Genomic DNA, 5,138 nt, shown 5'->3' on the forward strand with positions numbered 1-5,138 from the left:
GGATGGCAAAACCTCCAGAGACAGCTGTGAGGATGCCCATGGGCACAGTCATGCGTGAGAAAAGGGGTGCAGGTTGGGTCGGGTCTGACAATGCTGCAAGGTCTGGAAAAACCTGCAGGTTTTATGAAGCTCCAGTTTTAAGAGAAAGGAGCTGAGCTGAGCATCCCTCCCCGCCTCTCCCCTCTCTCCTCTCCCCTTTCCCCTCTCCTCTCTTCCTCCGCCCTTCACCCATCTCCCGCTCCCTTCTCCCTTTTCCCCTCTCCTCTCTCCCTTCTTCCCGCTCCCCTCTCCCTTCCTTGAGCCGCCGCATGAATGCTCCCTGCCCTGGGAGACGCACGGCAGAGCTTCAGACCCAGCCCAGACGCGGGTCTGGGGATCCCAGCGGCCCTGCGCTCCCCCTGGCGCCCCAGGCTGGGGCAGGGGCCAGGCGGGATGGCTGGGCTCTGCCCTCCCCGCTCTGACTAAGAGGAGACGCCGGGCTCCGGGGCTTGCTGACCACACCATGCTCCGGCGTGAGGAGCACAGCCTGGAGATGGCTGTGGCCTGGCCACCAGCCTGGGACATCCTCCAGCAGCCTGGAAGGAGCCTGGCGTGGGTGCTCGCTGCCTGCCCCGGGTCCAGCATGCCCCCTCTCCATCCCCGGGGGGTCCTGTGCTCCCACCTGTCCCACTGCCCTGGCCTCCCCCTGCTCCCGCTGGCCCCTCTGTGTCCCCTGGGATGGGAGCATCTCCCTTTCCATGGCAGGTTTCTTTGTGGGATGGGAGTTCCCACCTCCCGTGCACCTGGAGCTGGCAGCAGTGCACGGAGGCACTCGTGACACAAGCTGAACCTGCTTTATCTGTGTCACGTGCTGAGCACATCCATCCAGGGGCTCCTGCGTGTGATTTTGCAGCCGGGGATTGTTGCCCCCGCTGGCTCTGGAGTTGGGGTCCTCCCGTCATCTCTCTCTTGCCCCAAGGGCCACACTGAGAGGCGTAATGCTCCTGAAAATGCCCTGTCTTGTTGAGAGGATGCCTAGTAGCTGTCAACTGCATCTGTTAGGGGCAAGAGGGCAAAAGCAAGAGAGCAGGGAGGAGGAGGAGAGATGAAGAGATGGATCATGCTTATCATTTCAACCTTATTAACCCATCGTGCCTCTTCCTCGCAGCTGGGGAGCGCCTGTGGCCGACAGAGCAGGGATGTCTGAGGCCTCGTCCAGCAAGGAGGGACCCCCGGCCGAGTGCCCCGTGTGCTACGAGAAGTTCCACCCGCTGGAGGCCATGCACCGCCAGCTCAGCTGCGGGCACACCTTCTGCCACGACTGCCTGGTGAAGTGCTTGCTCTCCGCCAAGCTTGACGGCCAGGTCCAGAGCAGCATCATCTGCCCATCTGCCGCTACGTGACTTTCCTCAGCAAGAAGGCAGCTCTATGGCCGCCCAAGGCAGGCACCAACCTCCGGGCCCTGGAGATGCCTCTGTCACCTTCCTCCTTGTCCCATCTGACCAAATTGGAGGCCAGCAACACCTTGGTGGTGCCCAGCCATTTTGTGATGCTGGTGCAGAGCTTCGACCGGTGCTGCAGCACGGGGAACAGCCCCATGGACTCGCAGGGGGTCCCAGGAGAGCTGGCACGGGAAGCCCACATCTTTGTCATCAGTGACCATGGGATGCCACTGGTGGATGCGGACTGCAGCTCCCTAGGGAGGAGAAGCAGAACAGAAACACGAAGCTCGGTGTCATCCAGCTCGGCCCTGGGGGTGAAATGCTGCCAGTCGCCCATCGCCCTCGCCGTCCTGCTCATCTTGACGGTGGCCATGCTGGCGGCTGTGCTCCCTTGGCTGCTGCTGGTGAAGAGGGACTCGTAGCAGGGATGGGATCAGCTCAGATGCTGGAGGTGTCACTGATGCTGGGACAGAGCTAGGGCTGGGACCTCTCTCAAAAGATCCCATGAGAAAGTCCAGAAGCAGCTCCGGGTGAAGCTCTCTCTCATCTGGCCAGGGACTGAATGGACATTCAGACCTTTCCGCAGATCTCCGGGTGCTCACAGTGTCGTCGCTGGCATTTTCTGCCTCTTTTGGTTAAAATGTGGCTGGTCAAACCCTGCTAGTGGGTTCCCCTAGTGTCTTAGCAGAGAGCAGGGTTTCTCCTCCTGCACCCCGTTGAGGAGAAGTAACTGGACTCCAGACGATCCAGTGTGAATCAACAGAAGCCGTTTATTAAGCACCGATCATCATCTTTTATACCCTGTGTTGTAGCCGTACACGTGACTCGCTTATTTCTGATCAGCCAGTTACACTGTCCACGCGCTGTGCATGCAGTTCGTTCACACATCAGATTGGTTACAAGAATTCGCATAGTAAATTGCTTAGTCATTAGCACAACATGTTTTCTGCCTTCTCAGTTCCCGTTTTTCCCATGTACTAATGCCATCTTCTACCGCCTGTTTTGCTCTTAATCTAATCTCTCACAGTAGGGAGGCTGGCTCACACGGCCATTTTCTCTCAGATACATTCCTACACATCCACACTTGGGCTTGGGTACAACTAAGAGCCAAAGAAACTTTGTTTTGGGTTGTACCAAGTGCATTTGTGATCAGCTGATGGTCCTTTTCACCTGTTTCTTCCCACTGAGGCAATATATTCAATAAAAGCCATTGGTGATTTCCCAATGCTGATCGAGAGGACTGTAGAGGATGTTTTAATTTGTCTAGATCACTAGTAGTTGTGACTAGTTTCTTTGCAAGTATCTATACTATTTAAGACTCCCAGTCCTGTTCCTAAGATACCAGTCACATCTCTCTTCAGTCGTTGTGAGGTGGCAACAGTTTGTCTGTCCACGTACAGTTCATCTAAGGTTCCTGTAAGACACAAAAGAAAAGGGAATCTGCTCGGTCTTCTTTGAGCGACGGGGTCCAAAAGGGGGCGAGATCCACCGGGTGCTGATCCGTGTGAACCGTTATCACTTTGGATTGCCTCAGGAAGGGGAAGGGTGCTGTACCACCCTTGTAGGCCTTTCACTGTGTTGTCCCCGGTAGCTGATTTGAAGCTGGTGGCCATAGTGAGGCCAGAGATAATCTCCACTCCTACTAGGATGTCTCTTTTCTCACCTGATGATCTCAAGGGCCCAATACAATCAATTTGCCAGGAATGCCACAATGGTTTCTTGTCCCGAATGGGTAAGGGAGGCGCCTTACTCGGATGATCTTTATTGAGCCGTAGGCGACATTGTGAACAGGCAGTTACTACTTGTTCGCACAGTTCAGCTGATACAGGCCACCCCCGGGCTAGTCCTTCCTGATACACATCAGCACGGCCTGCGTGGCCACGCTTAACACGTAACCATTCGACTAAGCGTTCCCTTTCCCACCATCATCTACAATGTCAATTTGCTGCAGCCGCGTGAGGCTATCTACCTGTTGGTTGAACTGAGCAGTGATCGAGTTCGAACGATCATGACCTTTTACCCAACCAATGTGCAATGCTCTCTGCCCTCCTCTTTCTAACAGTTGCTTCCAACTATCTGTCTCCCAAATTGGGACTCTGTTCACCTGCCAATCGTTGGCTGCCCAGAGTTCGATCCATTCAGTGGCTCCTTTAAAAACAGCATATGAGTCAGTGTAAATGTGAGTAGCCCCATGTCGTGCAGCTAGTAGGACAGCTCTGAGTTCCCCTACTTGTGCGCTACCTTCTCCTGTTTCAATTGCTCTTTCCCCCGTTGCTACTTCCAGTGCTACGGCTTTGTATTTCCACTTATTGTTCTCACGGTGAGACGACGCATCAGTAAACCACGCTCCTGTAAGATCACTGCCTTCTTTCAGAGGAGGTGCTTCTTGGATTGGAGATGGTCTGTTTGGTGGGGATTGGAACAATAGGGCACCATCTGTATCCTTCTGGAGCTTGGATACTTTAACACTGCCTTCAGAGACTGGCATGATTTCATTAATGCCTTCTAAATAAGCATACCACTTTCGAACTGTGGGTTTCTGGGCAATGCCGGCTGGTGGTGCTGTCCCTTGACGGACCACATCTAGGAGACGAAAAGGGCCCCGAACAACCACGCTTTGTTCTCTCCTTATCTGCTCTGCTCGTTGCAATGCTCGCACCAGGGACAGTAAACCCTTCTCAAGGTCTGAATATCTGCTCTCAGTATCATTGAAGGAGTGAGAGCTAAATTCTAATGGTCTCTCCGGTCCTGCTGGTCCCTTCTGCCACAAGTTACAATGAGAACCATGTTCACTGAAGCCCCATTCCACATGGACAGGGTCAGTTGGAGGGATGGCGCCAAGTTGTTGGAATAACCTTAGCTCCTTTATTAGCAATTCCAGTGCATTAGTATGTTGTTCAGTCCACTCCCAGGATCTACCCTTTTTCAGCAAACAATAAAGGGGGCGAGCAATGATGGAAAAGCCAGGGATGTGTTTACGGCAATAACTTAAAGTTCCCAGAACTTGCTGTAACTCCTTCGTGCTGGAAGGATTCTGTCCATGCTCTATTTTTTTCAGGGTATCCTGAGGGACAGAAGCAGCTCCCTTAATCCACCAGACCCCCAGGAATTTAACTTCCTCTGCACGTCCCTGACACTTTGCGTCTGGAATTTCCAATCCTAAATCCGATAATGTTTTTTGGATGTTTTGCATCGTCTTGTACACTTTCTTGGCTCTCTCCCCCTATTAGGATGTCATCAATATATTGGTATATCGTACATCCCTGTGAAACAGGAATCGCTGATGGCACTTTAGCTAAAGCATTAGGAGCAATGGTGGGGGAATGCTTGTATCCTTGTGGAAGTCGGTTAAAATATATTGGGCTCCTTTCCACGGGAATGCAAACCGCGCTTTGTCCTGCTCAAGGAGGGGAATCATAAAAAACCTGCCTTTTACATCTAAGGCAGCCATCCAAGGACGGGCAGCTCCTTTTATCATTGTCACAATTTCCGCGATATTCGGAACCGCAGCGGTCAGGGGTGCAGTGTTGGCGTTTAACTTTCGGTAATCTACTGTGAAACGCCATTGCCCGGTTGGTTTCTTTACTGGCCACACCGGTGAATTATAAGGCGAGTGAGTGCTCTTAATGATGTTTCTTTTTTCTAAATCTGATGCCACCCCGTCTGCTCCTGCAAGTGCCGCTGCAGGCAGTGGGTACTGTCGGATGTTGGTAGTTT

The 5,138-nt window shown here is 53.1% G+C and overlaps 1 pseudogene; it reads left to right on the forward strand.

The window, feature by feature from the left end:
• Positions 1 to 1,178: 1,178 nt before the first annotated feature.
• LOC128918111 (RING finger protein 222-like) lies at positions 1,179 to 1,843 on the forward strand (annotated as a pseudogene).
• Positions 1,844 to 5,138: the final 3,295 nt, after the last annotated feature.

This window comes from Rissa tridactyla, chromosome 15 (genome assembly GCF_028500815.1).
Source record: "Rissa tridactyla isolate bRisTri1 chromosome 15, bRisTri1.patW.cur.20221130, whole genome shotgun sequence".
Lineage (NCBI taxonomy): Eukaryota > Metazoa > Chordata > Aves > Charadriiformes > Laridae > Rissa > Rissa tridactyla.